This window comes from Macrobrachium rosenbergii, chromosome 39, assembly GCF_040412425.1.
Source record: "Macrobrachium rosenbergii isolate ZJJX-2024 chromosome 39, ASM4041242v1, whole genome shotgun sequence".
Taxonomy (NCBI): Eukaryota; Metazoa; Arthropoda; class Malacostraca; order Decapoda; family Palaemonidae; genus Macrobrachium; species Macrobrachium rosenbergii.
In genome coordinates, this window is record NC_089779.1 from 7460617 (window position 1) to 7487590 (window position 26974).

Sequence of the window (26974 nt, forward strand, 5' to 3'; positions counted from 1 at the left end):
TGGAACCTGTTACGTTCTCCCCAAGCTGTTTGAATTTTGAATTTTTTGTGAGAGGAAATAAACGATTGAAGGAAGAGCGCGTTTCTCTCTCTCCCGTGAGAAAGTTGAGTATTGAGGAAATAATGTCTCACGATGAGGGCCCAGAGGCCCCAAATAACCTACAAGACAGAATCTCTGGAACGGGTTACTCTTCAGTCAAGAAGGGACAATCAAGTATGTAGAATAATATTTTTGGTCGGACACCAGAGTATTTATAATTCTACGACCCTGAAATAACCAAGAAATTCGAATGGAATAAATATACTACCTTTATTTACTGTAAACAAAACCTTCGAAGCCAATATTCAAGTCAGCTGCTCATGTCTAACCGTCTCCAAAAGTTTTCATTAAAGCCTTGGTATTTGCGCATTCTTACATTACGTTGTATTTAGACCGGTGAACGTATCTAACATGCCTTTGTAATCTTCATTAACCCCCTTTTAGTTCCTTTCGGTTTACTTAGGTGGCTGTTAGGTTTTATGCTATACGACTGCTCTAAAGCTTTTTAAAAATATGCACTAACTGCTAGCATCTCTCCAACAGATGTCAATGGTTCATTATACTCCAATCCTATCACTGTTACTAAGCTTCAGCCTCTTATTTCAGTGGTCTGGTAAAACTAAGGTATACTTAACTTATAGCCTTACAACACTCCTGTGGTATCTATATCATTTACAATTATACAGAATATTCGTTAAAGTTTGTAATAGTCTTCCATGTTCGTTTTCTATGACAGTTGTTAAGTTTTCTATGCTGAGGATAAGCTAACATTTAACGGTAACTAACCTAACCAAGGGTTTACCACTAAGAAAAATTATTCCACCAATACCATTAGATACTAAAGTTAGATATGTAACCATCTTTAAATTTATTACCAAATTTTAGTCTACAACTTCGAGTCAAGGTACTTTATCAGCTATTCGTTGTCCAGAATAATCAGTGCCCAGCTTCAGGGTCCGGGGACGATATCGGGTTCACATGTGAGAGAGGTGCGAAATAATGAGCAGGAAGAAAAGTACTGCTGGTTTATTGATGAAAACTAGCTGCTTATAAAGTGGGATGAGGACGTCTGCGAAGTTCGCAGAGACCGCTGGTACAAAGATTTACATGTGACCTGAGGTCAATGATCAGCAATGTCTGATATACATAACTCGTTACTTGTACATAATACATGATTGTTTAGAAAGACAACATATACACAGGTTACAATTATGATAAATATATATTCCGATCGACCGTCTGGTACCGAAGTGTTCTGTCTAGAACAGCGAACCTGATTATTCCCATGTAAAGAATAACGAACCCAATAACCTTCTTGTAAAGAATAGCGAACCCTGCTGCGAGCGGGTTCGCTGATCTTGACATGATCCGATATGTTAATAAGATCGGTAAATTGGTTTCATGTTAATCATCTGAACAGCAATTGCGGTTATTCCATTAGTTTTAAACTAAGTATTGTACAACTTCTTCCAACATAAAAATACGCATTTATGACCACAGAGGTTCATCAAAATTGCTAATATGCCTGCATAAGTGAAGGATAAACAGAGATCTATGCCTCGCTACAACTGAAGTCTGATTATTCTTCAGATTACCATGACAGTGCAGTGGGTGTTGAGTATATGTTGGTTGATATAGCCCTCGCAAACAACAAGTTATAATTGGCCCTTTTACTTCTATTTCTGTTTGGAAAGTGTTAAACAGTGCTAATACATAAATAATGTGAAGCATTAAACTAGTTCTCAGGATCGCCTTAAAAACTGTTGTGAACCCTTAGCCTTTAAATGAAAAGATTGGATGGCTGCCTTTCCAGAAACTTGAAGGCTTTGAAATAAAAAAAACTCACAAGAAAATGTGCCTAACTTAGCACCTAGTGACCTCTGCAACAGCACTCTGTAATGTATGGGACCACAATGCCAAGATACGTTACCTAGACTAGACATAACTATTGTTAATTCAAAGTAATACCTAGATACTTACTTCTTGTACTTGTAAAAAGTTACTGCCCTATATACGTCTGAAGTGCTCCGTGAATAAGCTTCTATCAGGAGCAACATTATACCACCTTCACTTAAAACCAAGGCGTTGCTTGGAGATGAAGTAATCACACTGAAGCAAAAGACTTATGTAAATCTAGTCCATCTCCTCCAGTTATCTCGTTGACACGACATTTCTGGCTGCCTGAATACTCAAAGTCTTAGCTGAGACTGTGCCAAACCAGTAATTATCTGTTCACCATCTTTTCTTCATGATCCGGTAACTACCGTACAAACAGCTCAGTACCTTGAGTTCCTGGAAAAAAAAAATTCATGTATTAAGAAGCGCATGTGCAATTTTTTTTATTTATTTCGAACCATATTTCAAGAAAAGATCGCTCATACAGCCACTGTTCAAGTTAGGTAAAAAAAAAAAATCTGAGTTCTGAAAGCTTAGTGGAAAAACATTCAAACAAAAAACTCGATGCTTAAATATCCTTTGTATATTCGCTTTCACTTAGTTTCACGTTACAGGGGAAATTCACATAGCTATGAAATTCTCTTAATGGAACGTGCGGTTATTTCAGATACACAACTCGGTTCAACTTATTACTGCTTGCTTTTGGGGGAGACTCATGAAACATGATACATATAAATTTATAAATAGGCGGGTTACTTTTATCTAGAAACTAACTGCATTTACGGTCATGAATACTTTCATAAGTTTTTCGACTTTTGGCAGAAATAAAGATTATATACATTTAGTAACCACTGGATAATTTTGCATGCGCAGAAAACTAATTAGCCTTATCTGCAATTTACTAATTAGCCTGATCTGCAATTTACTTATATAACATTCTTAAAACCTCTCTCATCGGAATGCAAATTACAAATAAAAAAGGATACCACAATAAATTGTATATTTAAATACTTCAGTAATACAGAATTTAAGCGTTGTTACAGTTCCTTCGAATTTCTAAAATTTGTATCATGAATTCCTACCTTTCACGAAGGAGCAAAAATACAATTTGCTACATATATAAAAAAAAAAAGTCCATTAGGGTATAATCAAGTACATTGAATACCTCGTACCTTTACAACACAAAGCAAGTCAGTGACCCAGGCAATCAGCCCCCTAAAACAGAAAATTACTTAAAACCTAAAGATTTTCACTTAACCTTTGCGAGAACGTTTTCTATGAATCATCTGCATTAATATAATGCACTGAACAAAACTTGCTAAGGACAAAGCATTCTTTTCTGGCATCCCTGCCACTCAGGAAAAACAAAAATAATTGGGAAAAGCTCTTTTCTCTCTATTGCCACACACTAAAAAACAGTTCTAGTCTCGCTGTTTTCGAGAACTGGTCTCGGCTACAATGTGTAATGCCGACTACTACCAATTGTTTACGAAAGGTAAGGTACAGAGAGAATCTACGCAGGCGTGTAGAAGTCAGGATCATGTAACAATGAAAAACCCTCAGACTGGAGCATTTGTTTAAAAGTAGCATGTCACAGCTCTTAACGTTATATGCTCCGTTCAATTAAAATTTTCAGCAATACAGCAAACAGTTAATATCCTTATTCCTTCCACGAAACAATTTTCTTCTAGAGGGAGGCAGGCCTACCCCCACAAAAGTACAATTCTACAGTCTAGCATAAAATAATGGTGGTATACACCTTCCCCTCTACCACATTAAAGCAATGACTGATGACATATGTTCATAGACAATTAAGAATATTCAGAACTCCAAACCTTAATCACTAAGAAAATTCAAACCATCTTATTGATCAAGTGGCTTTTACGCGTAGCCTATTTTATATCAATGCTAAATATTTCACTATTTTGCGTACACATTTTTGAAAATCTACGTTAGTTTTGATACCTAAGTATTGCCTTATTAATAAACCTGTAACGCCAAATAATGGCTGTTAGTTTTCTAGCCAGACATTACTGTATAAAGCATTCGGTCTATTGGCCCCTCGCCTTCAGAATGCTGCAAATTCAAGCTAAGGGCCTCTCGGAAATAGATGCAGGAATCACTATCTCGAATTTACTCTAGTCTAGTAAGGATCTTCTAAGGCACCAATATTAAAAGCTGAATGGATATCGAGACCAGTCGAATTTAACATGCAAACAAATTTAATGCCTAACTTTCAATGTAATCAATACAAGTAGCAGTAATTCGGAGCACTTACATATTATAGTCTACCTAGAGACAGTTAGATGGTCGTCATACTTACTTAGCAAAGCCAGTCTCGAAGATGAAAATAATTCAGCTGAAAATGTGATCCCCATGATTACCTAATCACAAAAAAAAAAAAAATCACTAGTTCAATATACTGACGCATCCAGAGTTCAGAATAATCTGTTTCTCGAGAGAAATCCCTTGTAATCAAGGAGTAGGAACAAAGAGCCTTAACTATCCTTGGTAAAGAAATCAGTAGCGCCATCTATGGAGAGCTATCTCGTTTTCTGACATTTCATATCTACGGAATGGAAAGTCATTAAGTAACGGTAAATTTGGAAAAAAAAAGTAAAACTATAAACTCGCCGTTTTAAAAGTTGATCGGTTTATAAATGTGATGTACTTATAAGAAAAAAATACTGAGAGATCGCAGCCACGTACTGGATTTAACCGATGGTTACGAAGAAATGGGACGATGTTCCTTTTAAACGCATATTCCTCCATCTTAACGAACAAACGCAAAATACAAATATGATGTTTCGTATCAAATGGACTTAAGAGCTTTGTCCACAAGGTTTCGTTAACACTCATAAAACTATCGGCTATGATACAAATTTTTCTTTACAGGACCATAAAATTTAGTCGTGAAAAGAACGTATATAGGCTACGTACATACAAACACACATTCATACACCAACTGGGATGAACATGTGGCAGTATGCCGTGGACAATGTTGCAGTGCTGCTTTCAATGACAAATCGTAAGCACCTGACTGAATATAGGCCTGATCTTGCAAAGATCAAAGATCCTCATTTGTACGTGTACGTCCATAGACCGATTGTCGAAGGTTTGCTATGTACACATTTTAAGCAGGATTGGGCTGAAATATAAAATTTAGACCGAAGGCCAGACGATGGGACCCATAAGGTCATTCAGCGCTGAAAGGGAAATTGAGAGTAAAGAAGGTCTTAAAGGTGTAACAGTAAAAAAACCATGCAGTTGTACTATGAACATTTGTTAGGATGGGTGGAAAGTAAAATGGAAGAAACGTATTATGAACAGAGGTACAGTAAAAGGAGTGAAAGGGGTGCAGCTAGGGGGCCGAAGGGCCGCTGCAAATTACCTTCAGTAATGCCTAGATTGCACCGCGTGAAATGCACAGACGGCACTACCACTCTACGGGAATTACCAGTAGGCCTTTCATCTTCAGTAGTGTCCTTCCTTTCCTCGATTTGCACCATATATCAAAGAATTTTATCGACCATTTTCGCGAATTTGGGTAAAACAATTCGCACCGTCCTAAACGGAACTTGACAAATGACCAAATACAACTTACTGACAACTGTGTGTAGAACTTACCGAGCAGAATACCTGAAATATTACTGGAACGAGTCTGAATACTTTTCAGTAACATATTTATACTTGCGTAGCAAAATGGCGATATTAAGCAGATCCAAATTACAATGACATACTTGCAGAACTAAACATGAATGTTAAAATGCAACCATATTTAATGATACACAAAACACTTCACAAGTCAGAAAAAATAGTTTTACGGCTCACTTCATTCTACAAATTGTCTGGTTACAATTTGTAAGTAGTTATCTTCAAAGTGCACTTCAGGGATTCTATATCAAAGGCATGGCCCAGGGGTAACTATGGAGCATGGTACCGAACGTTCGTCGTCGGTTACTTATATTCATTAAATTTTGCCGGGCAACGGCGACCCTTCGCCGACTCATATGCATCAAGGTTCCTTTTCTTTGGGCCTTGATATTCATAACGTTTATTCGGTTCATTGAAAAAAAACGCAATAGTTAATGTGTTTTATTTACTGAATCCTTCCCTTTACACTAGTACTTTGTGAACAGCTTAATTGCTTGTTTGTTTGTTTGTTTTTGTTCCACGCTGGTGTCCCACTTCTAGACAATCGAGGGCCACGCAACGCCACTAGCGACCCTTTCCAGTATTTCCAACTTTGCACTTTAGGTTCTCTCTTTATTTTGGCCAGCGTGCTGTTTAGTAGCCATTATTTCCAGATATATATCACAATAAAATGTCTAATGGAACCCAACACAACAAAACGTTTTATTTCATTCCCTTATATTTCAGTTATATATATCACTTTTTTCCTGTAACTTGTCTATCTTTACAGGCTGAATTCCCTTTGGAGCCTAGCTGGGCGAAAAACAGAAATAATCACTCGACTACCGAACAAGGCTAGCGAGCACTGGCTAGATTCGCTCGGCCTTGTCGCTATACGGCGAATTCCGCTGTATAGAGGTTCAAATACAAGTAATGATTTTTTGCTTCGATCTCATGAATTTTGTTAAATAGCCTAAGGCAGGTAATATGCTACATAATAAGTAACATTTACGAGTGTCTTACGCTCAGTCAATTCTGTGGTGATTTGAGAATATGAGACGAGGGAAACTTTTTTTTTTTTTACTTAGGCTACCACTTTCTCCCTTAACCACTAAATGATCGAACAAGATTTGTTATATGAATGTCATTCTCCTAAGTCTAAGACCTACCAAGGAATTTCTATTTGGCATTTTTCTGAAATAACCTGCTGTTAGTTATTCAACTTCTTAGAAAGTACATGTTAGTAATTCTTTAAAACATCAACCAGTAGGCTGTGTCAGAAAACTAAGATTTCACTGACGACAATTTTCACATAGCTACTATGGTAACCAGAGGCAAAAGACTTATTTATTCTGTCTTTCTCTTTGTTCTGAAATACTCTGTGTCTCTATGTTTTAGAACAGCGCATTTACAGTTTGTAGACAGTACAGGTGAAATTAGATTAATTTAAAATTATCTACTGTACAGGTAAAGACATACAGAGAAAAAGTAATATGTAGGTTGCGCTAACTACGAACGAGAGAGAGAGAGAGAGAGAGAGAGAGAGAGAGAGAGAGAGAGAGAGAGAGAGAGAGAGAGAGAATTACGTAAGAACCCTTTGACCTGATAATCAGCAACACTCCCACTTCTTGTCATGTTAAAGTGACATGTCTGACAGCTTCACCTTCGAGCTTCTTCTCAAAGTATGAGGGAAAGATATTGTTTAAAATACGTATCACATACGAATATTGTAATTACTGTTTTATTATTATTATTATTATTATTATTATTATTATTATTATTATTATTATTATTATTATTTGAAAATTAGTACTTATTATTAGGTAAAAAATTTATTTATCATGCAAAACAAATAAACATATACATGTACCATAAAAATTCTCTCATCTCAGTAAAAGAGGGAGAGAGAGAAATTATTACTTTTATTATTTAATGTTATTTACTTTACACATAAAAGCTTGAAAACTTATAAATTACATAAAAAATTAAACAGAAATGCTTTTGCAGGGTTTCTCAATATTTGCAAATGTCAGCTTGTCTGGGGAAAACTCACGTATGACAACTAGTTAGGTTCCAGTGAAAAGTTCACGCATCTGTGAATTCGCACAACTCGAATCGCGCAAGTTCGGGGTATTACTGTATATCCGAATGTACAGAGAAACGCCTTCAGTATCTAAATAAAGGGCTACTGGAAGAGAAGCATTACCACTCGGTCATGTCCCCTCTAATACACCCTTGGCCATCAAACCCAAGACACAGACGCAGGGGAACGACGGCCTATGCAAAGCTATCACAAATCGTGGGTTTGTATATTAATAAGTATCAAAAACACATGATATATAAACAAAATACTGAAAGATCCCACCGAGATAAATAAAGAGCTTAAGACAGTCAGGCAGAGATCTAATAACACGCCTGCAAACTGGAATGTTTACACCTGGGCAGGCGGGTATTCCCGCCTACCTGACGGTAGTTACTGCCTAATCACCTTATCAGTATTAAAAAAATTTTGTTTGTTTGTCTTGCACATCTTGGCTGTCCTCTGTTCTGTATCAACAGGTTTGGTGGGGAAAACAGAAAAGGAGGGAGATGGTGAACTCAACTGGTGAAGGAAAGCCAAAAATCCACTTCAGTGAAGTTGATTTTCATGCTAATAAGCGCAAATAATTCAAACTTACCCAACATGTGGTAGTTTGTGAATTTACTTAAGTACAGAACATTAGTTTGTCATTGCTAATATCTTGGCTATTTTCTTTTAGTCAAGTTTTCGCAATTGGTGCTCCTTACTTTGCTGTGTAGTCATTACTATTAATGTCATGATTTTATGGTTTGGCAATTTAATTTGGCAGACCCATCATAGTAGTTAGGCATACTCCTAGGCTAGGCTACTTTGGGTTGGTAACTTAGCCTAGACTTTCACAGTTGCTTCAGTGCTCTAAACTAGTCCACGAACCTGTTAGGTTATCAATAGCCTATGATTTTATGACATTACCATTGCTTGCAGCATTGGTGTGTTCCCATTCTTGGTAACTTTGATTAGCAGCAATCTTGTTGCCAGTCTGACCAGACTCCCTCACTTTGCAGTGATTGCTGTTATGCTCTAGAGCAGGAAGGAGTGGCACACGACAGCATTAGCCTTTATCGGAGCCTGAAACTTCTGGGTCTTTGCTAATTCACTACATAGCCTAACTGGTATCATTTTTTTTTTTGTCAATGTTTTACTAACAAATGAGTGGCTTAAAAGATACTGAAAATCCTTATATTCTACAATTGTGGGGGACCACAGTGAGAAAACAGGATTTTTTATTTAAGGGGAAAATATAAAATAAATTAAAGGTACTCTAACATCACCATGACAGCCTACTTCTACAAGTTCTAATTCTGACGAAGGTAAGATTTATTTAATATTTTGTAATTTAGTAAATTTTTACTGTAAACCACAATTTATTCTGGTGTTGAAAATATCTTATGTTTGATTTTAATGTTTCTTATGTTCATTTCAGTACAAGATTAGTAAGTTACACCTTGCATACAACAATTATTTGATTAAGGTATGGTTGATTGAAGGTTTTTAGTGATTTTATGTACAAGCTATGTAAGGGCCTGGTAAACTGACTTATGTTAGATCTGGACCAGGTGAGGACTTGGTGCCATTAGGTTAGGTAACTTGGGTCACAACCCTATCTTAATTTAGAGAGCCCTTCACTGAGTTAGGTGGGAGGCCGGAGAATCAAAGCCTCCCAACTAGGTAAGGCCCCTGTGCTCTACACCAGGAGACGGTCCAGGGGGCGGGTGAAGGTCCCCACCCCTAGCTAGATAAGGATCTGTCCCCCTGGGTTAGGTTAGGTTAAATCTACCCTTGTATTTCATTCGTTTTGTGTCTTCACTCACCCAAAAACACTGCTTTCCCACTGTGGTCCCCCTTAATTGCAAGATGAAAAGGGTTCCTTCACCTTTACACTAAAAATTTGTTACTGAATAGCAGTTCAAAACCTGAAAATAAAACATCCAAATCAGCAGAAATAACCGTAGGAGCAAGCGTTCCATTTCTGGGTAAAATTTTATAAGTTGCCAATAAGATTCCTGCCAGCCAGTTTTGCAAGAAAAACCCAAAATGCTAGGAAATGATAGGGCACTAAAGGAACCTAAAAATGCCAACCTAACGTAACCTAGGGGTGTTTACTGGTTACAATTTTGCCGTATTAGCTATGGGGCGGGGGGGGGGCGGTATTGTCTTACCTTATGAGGGGGCGGATGGCATGGTCTTACCTTAGGCTATAAGTCGTAATTTGGTTAATTTTTTATTTATCATTTCCACATAGTGTTTATGGGTTTCAAAATAACGAAAATGAGGAGCTCTTTTCAAAAATGTGGGTTACAATTTCATGTCATGTATTGGCAACTTATAAAATGATACCCATTTCTGTACCACACAATGACTAGCCTAGCCTAAGCTACGAACTGAAGCTGGGTTTTTCAAGCAATGCCCGATTTCCAAAGCCCCAAAGATTGGTGAAACTCAGAAATCAGGCTTCAGCGTTGTCTACATGCCCACAATTCCATATGATAAAAAAACCTCTACGTTACGGCACTAGAAAAACAAGGACTGATCCACATTTAAGTGAATAAACAGTAAAAATACACTCATCCTACAAACATAAGTATCCATTAGTAGTGTTACGCCTAGGCCTAGTCTACAGCAATATAAATACCTCTGATGTTAGGCCACCCGTAGATTTAACCAAAAATTTCTGGGAGAAGCTTCTATTACCTTGAAATACTGGAAGCAACGACTGACCATGAGAAAATCATGTAAGAGATCCTTGGACTGTGAACGACTGAACGTCATTAGGGTTGATTTTCACAGTTGAGGCTTTGCCTTTGCAGCTGCGCCCCAGTTACTCGTGCGGTGTTTTCCTAAAAGTTTGGATGGATCCCCTTTTTTATTTCTTTTGTCCTTTCTCCACAAATGATAACTTTTTATCTTTTCAGTATTACCAACTATTTCATCTGTGTCGTTTTCACAGAAAATTTGCACAGAAATTGCAGTTGACACTTCCTCCTGTATATCTACTTATTCAATTTTAATGTATTTCTACTCACACGGAAGCAAAATTACTGGTGCAAAAGTGTTGTATATTTTCTATTGTTTTATTTCTCGTTTCAGCTTCTTGTACATTTCTAAACTCAATTTATTTCATAACTCTTCTATTGTTTTACTTCTCATTTCAATTTCTTGGATATTTCTAAACCTACTTATTTTTTAGCTCTCCTTTCCACTTATAATAATTCTATTGCGTAGTTTTGAATTTTGTTTTTATTCTCATCATTTCCTTTATTTGTCACCTATTCAATTTTACTTCTTGCATATATTTTACTATTGGTTTCCACCATTTCCATTATTTTTCTTGAATAGCCAATTGTCATCGTTTCTACATTTGTTCATTTTTTTTTTTAGGGTACCATTTATAAAATGCAGCTTTCCACTGACTACCCTATCTCCTATCTCTCTCCTAGTGTGACAACAGCTATACTTTTGTGGCACCTAGTATTTTCCTATATATCCCATTTTCAATCCTTTGTAGCTTTTCAATGTCAAGGCCTAATTCCTTATGAAATGCAATGTCCTCCCTAAGTGCTTTCCCTATTAGTACTTGCTGTAGCTTTTTCTGTAACAGATTATTCGTGACTGTCTTTTAATTCCTACGTAAATTATATGTATCCACTACTCGGATTCGTTCTTAGCTATGTATTTTTCTATTGTTTATGAATTACATTAAGCTGGCAACGCAATGCAAAAAGTATTTCATGTTGAGAATCTACCTGACGGTATTACAACGAAGGAAGCTCATTTTAAGATCAAGAATCGTTAGCCTAAGGTCTGTGAGTCAAACCATGCATTCCATGAATCATATTTATGATAATAATCCTTTGTAAATTTTGAGATTTAAACTAGTAGGGAATTTTGCAAGTGTCTTGGTAAATATAGTAAATTTACATAGTTAAACTAGCAGGCAACTCAACAGCCAGAATAGACAAAGATATAATATATATATAAGTATGGAACACAGTAAAATCGCTGAAAAGTCGAAACTTGGCAACACTATAATTTTTTTTATGTTCAGAATACAGGGAGGTAGTGGTAGTAGTATAGTAGTAGTTGTAGTAGTAGTGAAGAAAGATGTACAATGGTCGAGCTTCAACGGGCATTTCATGAAAACATGACAGAAGTGGCAAAAATTACTGTATCACGTAAAGGTTAAATACTGAGTCTTTCAAAATTAACGGAATCGCTTCAGTCTCCTGCTATTTACAGTTTACACGTTTTTATTTCACTGTAAAACTGCCAAAATCATAGGAATCTTACATATGCTGGATCTTCAGTATTGCACATTCATAATATTCAAAGGTTTTCACCCTAAGAATCAAAGCTGAAAATGTGATTATAGACTTGAAAGAAAGGAAAGAAAACAACCAACAGAAATAAAAATTATAGATAAATATAACAAAGGATAACAAAGATGGCTGCTTTCCTTAGCTCCATTTATCAAATTTGATTTCTCTCCTAATACTGGCAAACAACAGGGTCTCTATTACCCTGTTTCATTTATCGGAAATACATTGGAGTAGAAAAGGAAAGGCTCTCTCTTTCTTTATATATATATATATATATATATATATATATATATATATATATATATATATATATAATTATATTTGCGTGGACCTTTTGTGCTGCCTAGTGCTACGTATATTTTGTAAAGTCTACCATATATTAGAGATCATAGAAAACGTAGTAGCTCTTATAAAAGAAAACTGTAAAATCTATTTTATGGGTTAGTATTTTTTACTTTGTGCAGAGCACCGAAAACTATCTCAAATATGATGATGGCTATGTTAATGGTAGAGGGGTAGTGCACGAGCATTTATGACGACATAAAACGCGATAATTATGATTTTTATGATAATAATCAATTCATGGTAAAACTGAAGACTACTACCGGGCCTCTTTGGTTCTGTAACTACTAGTTCTCGTGCAAAATGGGTGTTGTGTTTAGTACCAGCAACCGGGGGATGAACGTAAAAACATAAATAAAGGACTGTAAATATCATAAACATAAACAAAGACATAAAAATACGCTAACTCATACATAAACCTTTCTTCCTCTTCAGAGTTACGTTGGGTAACAATGGGCAGCCCATCGAATCCCAACACCTGTGATACTCTTCTCTAAGTTTCAGGAACGGTTTAGTTTCATGGATGTATAGGCCCCAGAAATTTCACAATATCCATAGAAAATAGCACTTGTGAGTACATTTTTCACTTCGAAAATGCACATCTAATAATTTACACAATATCAGCTGCCTTTAAAAATTGTAAGAACACTGATAATATTACTTTAGGTTCTGAATGAGCACTTTCCAGTATTTCTCCGACATATGAAATGTGATAGTAACCACTGTCAAAATGTAAGAATGTGTATAAAATTAAGCAGTCACATCTGGAAAATTACTTGGTAACGCAGGGGATAACCCTTAACACATAATACAGAGTTTACAAAAGATTAGTTTATTCAGTCTTCACTAAAGCATAGGTTAGAAAATATAAAGTAACGCGTCCTCAAATAACAGTTTTGAAGCGTAGGTAATATTTTCATAAATAAGCCTAGATGCATAAGACTTACAAATAATCCATGTGGGAAAATATGCAGAAATCGTAACTACTTACAAATAGTGATCGCTTTATGACAAGTTTGATTAAGTAGCTGTTTTTGGAATTGATTTCCTATTAGTTTCTTTGACACGTATTGGCCAATCATTCCACATTTTTGCGCTTAAGACAAATATAGCTTTATTAGCTAAATAAGTCCTCTTAGTACTAAAAAATAGTTTGTCCACTGAAATTAGCTGTTTCAGAAGAGAAGGCTCGTGCTAGCGAAGGACGAACTTAATCAACAAGTTCGCATGTAGCGTAATTCATTGGTAGAGAGGCCTGTGTCACAGCTTAGAATTTCCTCGTTGAAAAATTTAAAGGCACACAAACAAATACCATATATAACTTTGTCTCCTATTTTAAGCTATCCTAATTCCTTGGTGGGATGAATATAGAGTGATCATAATCTCTCATTCTGCTAATGGCGAATATAGAGGCCAAGTTTTGTCATTTCTGGAATTTTTCTGAATACGTTTTATCAAAGGCATTCCAAACAGGTAAATAGTAATTAAAATGATAATTAACTAATGACCCCGCTACTACCTTTCTGTTGTCGTTATTCAAATAGGCTTTATCTTGATGTAAATAATATAAAATCCAAGTGCCTCCACATCACTATTTTTCAGGTTAAAGTCGAAACTAAAAAGTGATCCAGTGAAATCCTTAAATTCTTGATGGTACTACTGTACTAAGTTTGGTAAGTGATGATCCAGTTTGAGTGCATTTATTTTTTGGTATTTTAGAATGTTTTGTACTGGGACTAGTAAAAAAAATGCTTTCTCTGTATTGAGATTCAATCCATTGCTTGCAAGATACTGCATTACTTTTTCTAAGTTAAGTTAACTTCCCAAATATTAGAAATCTAGTATATCAGCATCTTGTATAAACAAAGAGTCATAATTGGTTTTCTGTTTGTTAGTCATTCAATATTAATAAAAGGGCCTCAAGGAACACTTTATTAAATATCTGTTCTCATTAGATATGTAATTTTCTGCCTCAGCAGATGAAATCTTTTCACTAAAATACATGTCAAGCTAAAATTCATTCAAGTTTATAGAATCAAGTTTTGCCTCTAATAAGCCACTTAACAAGGATATACCGTTTCCATCTTTTAATTACAAAGATTTCAAATATAATTACATGAAGTGGGGTTACAGTGGCTACTCTTTTACGGAAGAAACCACAAAGCATTAGAGTGCAATAAAACTGCGTTGCCATTATAATATTTTTAAAGGCTTCAGATAGCTGAGTTGTCGAACGTTATTTAGATCGGGGTTTCAGTACGAAAGACAAATGCAGTTTTGGAACTATTCATTTAACAACTGACGTAATTACAATAATATTCATGTATGAAGTTGAAACTGCAAAGGGATATTTTAAAAATCTACCCTAATCTCTTTAACTCTTTTACAATTTGTAATTGTCCTGACAGTCTGGGATTGTTGTCTGAAATGTTGAGGCAAGGCATTCAAATATGCGTTCCCGAAAGCAAGGACATGAATTACAATAACATAAAACACAATTGGTTGATCGGCTGTCAGCTATCTATCGTCACAACTGCTGAACAAGTCACGAGATTGTTGGGTTACACAGAAACAAATTTTTTTATAGCTAACTCATTAGGTTTTCTGTTGTTTCTTCAACTTTACCAAAGAAACATTTATGTTTATCATTTTCTTTGGACGGGACAATTTTCTCTATTACATTCCAACCGTTACCTTTATTCTGTCTATTTTCTGGAGTTTTCTTTGAATATGCCAAATTTTTGCATTTTTTATCATTTGGTTGTCATCTTTTTTTATTTCTGTAGATGCCAATAGAGGATCGAAAAAAATTGTTATATCGTATCATGCGCATGTTATTACAAATCTGCTTTATATCTCTTGTTTACGCTGCCAGTCACGTTGCCTGAGTCCTGGTCCCTTGGGTCACAACTGAGTTACAGGAATCCAAGCGTGCTGATTTCTCCATTCGAAAACTAAGATTTTAATACCTGGTTCTCTTTAAAGTTTATTTAAATGAATCTTCTCAGCTACAGTGCACTCATTTGGAAGTAATAACAAAAACGACACCCGATAAAGCGATAACATCAGATTTATCTAATAATCATTACATCTAAGAAGGTTTGAGAAATCTCTGCCCTGCGCCTAATCGATCAGTTCCTCGTAATGCGAGTGATACATGAAAAATTTCGAGCAATTTTGCGTTATTGCATTGTAAGCAAACATTCAGATCAGCATGACTGAAAAATTTTACTCTGAAAAAGGGGAAATTAATACTTCAAAAAGATAGTGTTAAGAATCAACTGAACACTTCTGGTGGCGGTAAATAGCCCCTACAATGATAGAACGTACAGTAGGTTTCGGCTGCATTTGAACCGACGTATCGTCAGCGTCATTGTACAAGAGCAAGTTGAATTTCGACTTTGCACAAGTATTTAGCCATTCCGTTATTGGATTATCTAACATTGCCTTCATCTTAAAAGTTCATGGAGTAAAAAGTATAGTGCCTGCTCTTGTTGGCAGTTCCTTGCAGTTTCCATGGCATTTTATAATACTCGTTCCTGTTGATCTGTACACCTCCACGGTGATTGTAGACGGGGAGGTTAACTGAGTTGATGCTAATGCCGAGACACGAGGTGTAATATCCTACTATGTGCTTAGTCATTGTTGACCCTATCATTAGGAACTGGTGCATGTGAGTCCTACTCTTTACAGACGAGAGAGAGAGAGAGAGAGAGAGAGAGAGAGAGAGAGAGAGAGAGAGAGACAAGGGTAATCCCTAAGTAAAATTCACCCCTCAAAGATAAATATAGTCAATGAAGGATTCTAAGGAAAGAAGAAAGCACAAAAGAGAGCTCCAAGCTGTAAAAAAAAAAAAAAAACACGAATGTAAATAGACCTGAGATAAAGGTGTGTAAGCAGAGCGCGGAAGAGGGGAAAGGACGTGGCGAACTAGAGAGCTTAACTGGGTAAGACCGGATAGATAGTGATCACCTGCGTAACATGCGATAAGAATTCAATGGACACCAACGAGAGGAACCTTAGATCTTACTCAAGTTACCTCTCTCTCTCTCTCTCTCTCTCTCTCTCTCTCTCTCTCTCTCTCTCTCTCTCTCTCTCGTACATTTTTTTTTGGGGGGAGGGGGAGGATTGACATTTAGCATGCTTACCTGTTTTGCTTTCTAGTGTTAGTGTATGTATCTCGTTTCCTTGTTCTTACATTTCGGTATTACATTCATCGGTTCGACTCGCTTCCTGGTTATTTAATTTGCCACATTTCCTCGCTTTCTCAATATGAATAACATTTATTTTTTGTGTGTCCCGTCCTCCTCATTATATCCAGAGCAAGAGTAGCAGTCGTCCGTGTCCTGTGATACTTCGGGAATCTCCTGTTGGTCTATAAAATCCCTCTCTCTTTTCGAGAGAGAGTAAAGTTGTATGTCATTGATCAGAAAGTTCAGGCAGCATCTCAAAGTTCATTTATGTTTCAGGGGTGTTAAAGTTGCAAGTTGCTATTCAACGTTAAAGCAACTTTCAATTTTGTTTCTTTTTCCAGTCTCTTAACGAGAGCGTAGCCGTTTCGAAGGCAGATCCTGACTTCTACTGCTAATACCACTATCACTCAAAGATGACGCAATGATGCATGACTATTTGAGTGTATCAAAGTTTTATGCATCTATTACAAATTGAATGAATCACTAGATGACTCCATCGATTTCAATGTTTTCATGTGGCACCTCTTGGTCGCCTCGGCAGGATCGGATGGTCGCTAATGTCCCTCTTCTTAACCAATGACCATCACACTGAGGCCTTTGGCGCACACACTTTGTCAAGATTAATGGGTCCAGTGTAGCTCTTTTTGAGGAAAGGGGGCTTGCGAGCAGATTGTGATAAAGATGATAGATTGAATAAAACTCAACTTGGCTTGGCTCTGAAAAACATTTTCCCGGTATGACCAGTTTGCTATCTCTGTCCTCTGTGGCAGAGCGATCCATGGGTCCACACCAGGCCTCTTATTACCTTTCACACCTTGTTAGCATAGGGCCACCTCAGTTTAAACCACTCAACCTCCACGGTGAAATAGAAGGTTCCGAAGTGTCCGTTCTGTAATGCACGTGCTATACTAGCATTACTTATAAACTGCTCAGTGTTTACTTTTGCTATTAAAATGGAAGAATCATTTGAATTTCCTTCGAAACATGATTCAAGAACTTGTGCAAATTCTGTAAGGTTTCAAGTGAGAAATGAACAGGCAGCTTACTCAGAATTCTTGAAACTTTATCCACTCTAGCCCAGGGGGCATGTCGCTTCACAGGTAAGACAGCTTGAACATAGTAGTCAAAATGCAGTAAGCTATACTTGTATTACAGGCGACTGATCTTTTTGCACTGTTGTAACCTTTCACGAAACAATAATCAGTGAAAACTTGATGTATAAAAAAGTTAAATAAAAAATGGCATTTTGTGTAGATGCAAATACAAATGTGGCAGGTACAGATATACAGTCAGCCAGCATCCACACATATGTATATGTGTGTGTGTGTGTATGTGCGTGTGTGTGTGTGTGTGTGTGTGTGTGTGTGTGTGTGTGTATGGAAAGGTTTCAGTTCTAGAAAGTCAGACTAACCTTATGTCTCAAAACTAATTTCATGTTACTGTTTATATTAAGTCATCGTAAATTTTGTATTTTAGCCCTGGTGGTTAAGCTTCGCTTCAAAACGTTGGCCACAAATAAATGGAATCATACATCACCTAATTTTAGTCCTCCTGTATATGTATATGTATATGTATATATATATATATATATACAGTATATACATAATGTATATATATAAAATATATATATATATATATATATATATATATATATATATATATATATATATATATATATATATATATATATATATATATATATATACATATATATACATGAGTAGTAAACAATAGAAAAACTATCCTATTTTTATGTTTTTATGGACAACCTTTATCAGTACATATATACATGTATATGTATGTATATATATGTATATGTATATACATATATACATACATATATATATACAGTATATATATATTTGTGTGTGTATGTACATAACCAAATACGGACATTCAGTCCACATTCCTTCTTGCCTGGCAAGAGGACGAATTTTACGACCTGGTTTAAGCAAGTCACAGAAACATCACGCAAGCAGCAAAGGCGAATCCGGTATTGGGTAACCTCGGCGCCGAAGATCCCGATTTCAGAAGAAAGCTTCAGGAATCAAGAAGTTGGAGGAGAGTCCAGGACTCGAGAAAGTGAAACTTGAAGAATCTAGTCAGGGCCTTCGTCGGTGATAATTTCGACCCACAACGAGGATTTATATAACACAAACAGTTCTTGATAGTTTAATGACTGCTTGGGAAGCCTTACTGCACCATGTATTCAAGAGAGATAATTCATCTTAATGACTATCATTAAGAAGAGGCTACCATAATTGGGTGCAAAATGAAAGGCGTTTGAGTTCTCTCTCTCTCTCTCTCTCTCTCTCTCTCTCTCTCTCTCTCTCTCTCTCTCTCTCTCTCCCCCCATTTTGAATTAATTAGCTGTTCTGCCGTTTATAATTTTTTTTTTAAGAACAAAAGCTAGTTGGCAATGCGACCTGATACCCTTTTGTAGCCCAGGCTGAAATAAAACAACTCAAAGTAAATGGAATTAAGAAAGATAATTATTAATCACGAAGGAAGCGATAGACAGCGATCGTCAAACAGCATGGGAAGTCGATCAATAAATTGATTAATTCTGGTTCTCTGATGATGATAAAAGGAAATCACTGTGTAGCGTTGGCTGTCATTTGACAGCCATATTTAAGGATAACAGATGCGGGGTCCAAGCAATAATTTCCCTCTCTCTCTCTCTCGTCTATAAATTGTGGGACTCGCATGCGTCACTTCCTAATGGTCTCTCTCTCTCTCTCTCTCTCTCTCTCTCTCTCTCTCTCTCTCTCTTCTATGATTCGTGGGACTCGCATATACCAGTTCCTAATGCTCTCTCTCTCTCTCTCTCTCTCTCTCTCTCTTCCCTTTAAAGGACCCGCGTGACGGCAGTTCCGATAACCAGCGTAAAACCCAACATTGTATCCCTTCCAATTGCATTTCTAAAAATTTTTGGCTGCAATCCGGTGCCCACAAGTGTATTCTTAAGGGTCGGTGGACCGGAATGAACAGCAAATTGCAGTTAAATGATCATAATTATTTTCCACTCTGAATTTCGGAACTATTCTTGGGCCAGCTCTGGAATTGCTGATTTTTAAGTTTTACTGTCGTTGCACATTATGTAAATATGTATAAGATATATACACACATATGTATAAATATATATATATATATATATATATATATATATATATATATATATATATATATGTATGTATATATACATACACATATATATATGCACACACACACACACACACACACACACACATATATATATATATATATATATATATATATATATATATATATATATATATATTTCTGGTCCAATGACGTTTTCTCCGCTTATGTGCCACCGCAGTTGTCTAACTGCCCGATACTTAATTCACTGCTGAAGTCAACAGGGAAAAAATTACTCTAACACAGATTGCCCATCCACCCATCCTTACCCAGGAGTCGAACCTGGGTTTTATTCGCTTGGTATACGAGAAAGCTCCCGATCACATTACGCACGAAGATATGCATCTAGAATATAGAATTTAGGACAAAGGCCAAGCGCTGGGACCTGGGAGGTCATTCAGCGCTGAAACGGAAATTAACAGTAAACGGTTCAAGAGGTGTGACAGGAGGAAAACCTCGCAGTTGCACTATGAATCAATTGTTAGGAAAGCGTGGAAAGTTAGATGGAAGAAGAGAATATGAACGAAGGTACAGTAAAAGAAATGAACGTGGTTGCAGCTAGCGGCCGAAGGGACGCTGCAAAGAACCTTAAGTAATGCCTACAGCGCACCGCATGTGGTGCACTGGCGGCACTACCCGCCCACAGGGATATATATACATATATATATACATATATATATGTATATATATATATATATAATTATATATTTGTATGTGTTTATATATGTTTATATAGATACATATATATATGAAAGAATTGCCTCATTTCGAAAAAACCTCACCCTCTATCTGTGTCGGACACATGAAAGCACAAGCTATATCTATCTATCTATCTATCTATCTATCTATCTATCTATCTATCTATCTATCTATATATCTATATATATATATATATAACTTGTGCTTTCATGTGTACGACACACAGGTGGAGGGTGAGTAAGGTTTTTTCGAAATGCGGCAATTCTTTCTTTTCCACTCGCGGTACAATCCAGATGAAACAACCAGCAATTTGTTCAGCGATAATAGGAATGACAATAATGGAAATTAGGTGTTTTAGATGATAACGAGAATCACAAGAAATATGGATTAATTCTCTCTCTCTCTCTCTCTCTCTCTCTCTCTCTCTCTCTCTCTCTCTCTCTCTCTCTCTCTCTCTCTCTCTCTCTGTGAAGGTAATTTTCACATTCTGGAGTTATTGCAGAAGTGGCAAAAGAGTTTGAAAATCGTAAGATTTTTGGAAAATATTTTAAAATCAAATATTGCACTCTATCACAATGGAATATTTTCAATGAATATCTGGTCTAAGGTTTTCAGTGAGCAAGTTCACATTGCCACTTTTAGTACACCATTTAACATTTCCATTTTCTGGGCGTGTTTACCTTTCAGCATCAGCAATATAGGCGTTATAACATCTCACTACAATAGTTGTATCAACGGGGATATATTTTGAACTCCCTGAAATCGTAATGAGCTAATCGACTGTATTATATTATTTAGAAGCCAGTAAACAAGAACTCTTTTTTGTATTATTTTAGTGTATTGGCCCCAGGAAATGAAATTGAGAATTAAAAAAATAAAGCTGTCTAGTCTACCTAATTACTTTCAAAAAAGAAATGCGAAAATTAAGCGCCGACGTTTCCCTTCTTTGGAAGTTGTTCTAATATTTTCTCTAGATAATAACATCATAACAAGGCCAGACATCTTAAGAAACATTATTATTCCTTTAAATTTATATTCTCTGAATTCTTGTTAAACAGGTGGCTTTAAACAGAACAACTTGTCTTACCGCTGGAGAGTGATAAAGGTGATACCAGGGATCAGATAATTTTACATAACTCTTCGGTGATTTCAGGCGATTGGAAAGTAATTTTGGATAACTTTCAACGGTTTCAAACAATGATTAAATCATCGTTAGGCAATTTTAGGCACATTACATCTAGTACTCAAATGTCAGGACGACAAGTTTACAATAAAGAAACAAGTAAATGATAACCTGGACGTCACTGATGATAGGATTGGTAGCCAAAGTCCAGCAGCGAAATTGCATAGATTATGTAGAGAGAGAGAGAGAGAGAGAGAGAGAGAGAGAGAGAGAGAGAGAGAGAGAGAGAGAGAGAGAGAAGGTGGAAGGTCAGAGAAATTTGGTCAAACCATAAAAATATGACAAATGAGTATGTAAAGGTTAGGATAAGCGAAAAGCCGGAAGAGAAAAGGCGTGGTGAGGTGGCTGAGTCATGCGGAGAGAATATGGGATTTTAAGCAGGCTGGTGAAGACTTGGAAAGAAGAAGGATATCAAAATAGGCTAGAAGGGCATGAATGCACTCAAGGTAGGAGTGCCGCATTGTTCGTTGGGGTTAATGCGTTGCTGATGAGTCTTCACTACAGAAATCTTTAGCAATTTGTTATCTGGAAGTTATTGTGCTGAAGTTTCGTCACTGAAGCAGAAGTTTCAGAATTTATGAGGCGATAGACACGGCCCATATATATATATATATATATATATATATATATATATATATATATATATATATATATATATATATATATATATATATATCAAACACAAAATTGAAGAGACTTTGTGATTTGCCATGACCGGCAAATCACAAGTCTCTTCAATTTCTTGTGTTTGGATGTTACGGCTTCGTAGTTACATGCATATCCAAAAGCATTTGAGATATATATATATATATATATATATATATATATATATATATATATATATATATATATATATATATATATGAAATATATATGTATATATATAAATATATATATATATATATATATATATATATATATATATATATATATATATATATATTATATACATATATATACATATGTATACAGATAGATATTTATACATATATAAACATAAATTATATATATATATATCTATATATATCTATATATATATATATATATATATATATATATATATATATATATATATATATATTTGTGTGAGAAAGAAAGCCAAATATGAAAGTTCAGGCAATGCTTCTGTTATAACTACCCCTTGCGATAAAAAACAAAAATCAACTTTGTATGACTAAAGTTTATCTGGGAGAGAAAATGAGGTCGGGGTTCTCAGTGCATTTTTGGGTAATGAGCCATTCAGTGTCGAAGTTAGTCTAGTCAATATAAAACCAACACAGGTGAAAAAGTTAGGCTAGGTGGGGGAGAGGTTATGTCAGGTTAGGTTAGATAAGGGAAAACGAGGTTGGTTGCCCTAGATGAGTTGATGTTTGTCTTCATTAAAGGCGGCCACTTCTTTGCCTATTTTTTGTCGTATTGTACTCTGAATCCACAGATGCAGTCCTCCAGAAAAACAAAGAGTTTTCTTTTCAAATCTTACTAACCTTTGCCTGGGAGGTTTTGCTGCCACCTTGCTGTTACTATTAGCCGAGGTTGATTACTGTCGTTACTGCTGTCCACTACTGCAGCTGTTGTTGTGCCGTCACTTGCTACTGCTGTCACTATCAGCTAATATGCGTGTTCTTGCTGTCGAGTCAATACAAGCGCTGAAGGCGAAAGACCTTTCGGTGACATCGTCTTACCTGCCAGGTATTCGAGACAAAATGCATCCTCCGAGTGACAACCACATTCACCAGAAACAGATCTTTAATAGCTATAATAATCCACTTCACTTCTTGATTCCTCACACTTTTTTCTGCCTTCCCTTGTAGGACTCGAACCCACACACGGTGGGGAAGAATAAGAGAATTGTCAGAGTTTTTAGTTTTCTGTAAAAGAAAACTATTGTGCCGGCTTTGTCTGTCCGTACTCACTTTTTTTCTGTCTGCCCTCAGATCTTCAAAAAAATACTGAGGCTAGAGGGCTGCAAATTGGTATGTTGATCATCCACCCTCCAATCATCAAACATACCGAATTGCAGCCCTCTAGCCTCAGTACTTTTTATTTTATTTTAGGTTAAAGTTAGCCATAATTGTGCTTCTGGCAACGATATAGGACAGGCCACCACTGGTCAGTGGTTAAAGTTTCATGGGCAGCGGCTCGTACAGCATTATATCGAGACCACCGAGAGATAGCTCTCTTTTCGGTGGCCTTGATTGTACGCTGTAGCGGCTGTACAGAAAACTCAATTCAGCCGAAGACACTTCAGCGCATTGTTTACTTGTCTCATTTGTTTCCCGTTCGGATTCAAGTTTTTAAAAAGGTATTCAAAGAAGTGTGAGGAAATCGATTGATTTACCATTCTTGAAAACGTACAGTGCACACATACACACATACAATATTACCGTTAATTTAATTCAAGTACATAATTATGAGAGCTCATTTTGTAAGTCAAGTCTATGGAAGTTAGAAACTAATTGCCACGAGCTTGTAACATGCAAATGAGACCACGAGAACATATAACAATCGCTTCAACTCGTTTTCAGTCTTGTCAGTGTTAATGAAACCGCAGGGAACGGATCCAGAAAACACGTCGTATGTAAACTTGAACTTATCTCTTAATTGGCGCTTCTGCGAGACGACAGTCATTGTGGGGCCAGATAGGACGGAACAATAAAACTCGGGAACGGATGAGCCATACGCTCCTGTGCGTAAGGGAAGACGAAATTTAAATATGATTCTGTCAGGCTAACCTTCACGATTTTGTGACTTGCAAAACACCGCGAGAGAAATTCAAAAAGTCTTGGCCCATTCTTGCGGATGACACAAGAGAACTTCTGGAATTATGTGCCCAGTCTCTCGCACTGTTCTTGGTTAAGCCCCACCTTTCTTCCTCTTCTTCTTCTTCTTCTTCTTCTTTGTTTCTTGTTTTCTTCGAGCCTGGGACAGAGAAAGTCATATTAATCATCACGCCTATTGGCCTTGGCTCATAAGGGAGTACGCGCGCCGGAGGTGAAGTAAAATTCGCAAATGTTACAGTGATTATTAACCTTTCCTGTGAGAACAGTTACAGAAATTATTTGGATATATATTTTACTTATTCAGTGAATATGTGGGAATATTTGAATAATGATTTATTTGTTGCTTTTTTTTTTTACGTTTCTTAGTGGATATCATGAAGGATTAACTGTCAATATTACCTAGAAAAATAGTAAAGCTATGCCTGTTTAACGAAAAAGATTACGTTACGGTTCTCAGCAGGAAGAGGCTGCTAGCACCATGCCCTCTAGCCCCGACTATCATGCACCTAATACACTACCTAGGTTTACAGAGGCACCGTGGGCTCTTAACTGAGCATGCCCACCTATTCGTCCTCGCCTGGGAGTCGAATCTAGGTCTCTTGTTTAATAGGAGTATACTACAGATCGCGCAATGATGCCAAATATATATATATATATATATATATATATATATATATATATATATATATATATAATATATATATATATATATATATATATATATATATATATTGTAAAGGGCATAGCATGCAAAGGTCACCAAATAGGAACAGAAAGCTCTCAGTTTTGCGTAGGAACTGTGGAAAATTGCAGGAAAAAATTTACGGCTATCGTCTGAATAGGGATATAAATTTAATTACCAATTCTGCTTTGAGTCACTGAGGCCTTCTCCGTTCATCCTATAAGGAAATAGAAATTAGAATACATAACTAAATTCTTTTTCAGTTATAGTTTCTCTGTTTATCTAGAAAAAAGTATAATCATAAAAGAACTTTTCTCTCCGTCACTTTTAAGTTCTTCCTCTTTTCATCCCCCTTGAAAAGATATCATCATGAAAAAATATTTGGCTTTCAATCTCTCGAGCTATCTGCAACCACCTCTCTCTCTCTCTCTCTCTCTCTCTCTCTCTCTCTCTCTCTCTCTCTCTCTCTCTCTCTCTCTCCTTTAGGATCGAATAGCTAAACTTCTAATCGCTCGAGCGGTAGAGAGAGAGAGAGAGAGAGAGAGAGAGAGAGAGAGAGAGAACAGCTGACTTGTGATGCTTTAGGATGCCTCAAGCACAAGCAGGCACAATAATATATTCAGGCACGTCTTCACATACTTGAGATGCATCTCAAGCTGTGATGATGTTGGTGAGAGGACTTTGTGAAAGTCTCCGTGGATTGCATGGGTGAGTTGTGGAGTATAAGAAGAATCGAATGTAAAAATGAACGATTAAGAAGAATATCATCCGAAATACCGATTCAGAAACGATTGCTGTTCAAGTAAAAAGATACACGAGAAGATAATAAAAGAGAGATAAAGGACAACAGCAAAATTAAATGCAAGAGGAACGGGATAGAAGCAGAGTATAATAAGCAGGACAGCAACTACTGTATAACAGTATGAAGCACAACGTTAAATAAAAATCAAAATCCGAAGAACATCTGCAGAGATAATACTAATGAAATAAAAAAAATCAATTTAAGGTTGACGCTGAGGCGAAATAAGTCGATGAATTTCTATACAATGTCGCCAGAATATCCATGGTCACCATCCACACTAAGACACATGCTGTGTGTGTGTATGTATATATATATATATATATATATATATATATATATATATATATATATATATATATATATATATATACATTATATATTATATATTATATATATGTGTATATACATATATATATAATTATATATATAAATATATATATATGTATATATATATATAATTATTTATATTTATATTTATATATATTTGTGTGTTTGTGTGCGTGTTTGTGCATTCATTTGGCGATGTTCACACAACTCAGAGTTGCTTTCCGTTCCTAGATCCCACAGGAGTGTAAAGCACGACAGTCATTGGTCTCTGGGAAAATGGCCTATGTGCCATAAGCTATGGGTCAATTTCCTCAAAATAGAGGATCCACGACCCTTTATAATAGACGATCCATTCCCTTGAGGTATATTTTCCTTGTACTAAACCACTGGTAATTCCTAGTAGAGCGATCTTCAATACATCCCATTTATTACATCCGCATTGGCAATCCTCAGTAGAGATTGACGCAACTTACGTGTGTGCCGTTGGGGTTAAGAGGAAGAAGCGTATCTGCTATTTAGGGGTCATCTCTATTCCAAGTGGTTCACAATCATCCACTAGAAGCTCCTTTGTTTTGGAATACGGTGCATTAGAATCAAACGCCACTAGGATTTACTAGGGAAACAGTGTCCTACTAGTGACGTTTGCAGTTACCACGGCAGCATTCAGTTTTTAGTGAGAGACCAAAAGATCAAAGAGTTTGAATATGAATGTGGCAGTACCCGTTGTGCGTTTTTATGGAGTCGTCCCAAGTTAGTTGAAACAAATTCATGCTGAAAATGAAATACGGGTATATGTGGATGTGTAGATGCATAAGCATGTATGGATATTAAATACACCCG

General features: G+C 36.3%; 1 long non-coding RNA gene across 2 annotated transcripts; it reads right to left on the reverse strand.

The window, feature by feature from the left end:
* Window positions 1-1344: 1344 nt before the first annotated feature.
* LOC136825694 (uncharacterized) lies at window positions 1345-5520 on the reverse strand. Of its 2 annotated transcripts, none has more exons than XR_010849408.1 (2): window positions 5327-5520; window positions 1345-2331 (listed from the first exon to the last, which is right to left on the reverse strand). It is a non-coding gene; the product is annotated as an uncharacterized lncRNA (long non-coding RNA). The 2 variants fall into 2 exon arrangements; XR_010849407.1 differs by lacking the exon at window positions 5327-5520 and adding an exon at window positions 4259-4380.
* Window positions 5521-26974: the final 21454 nt, after the last annotated feature.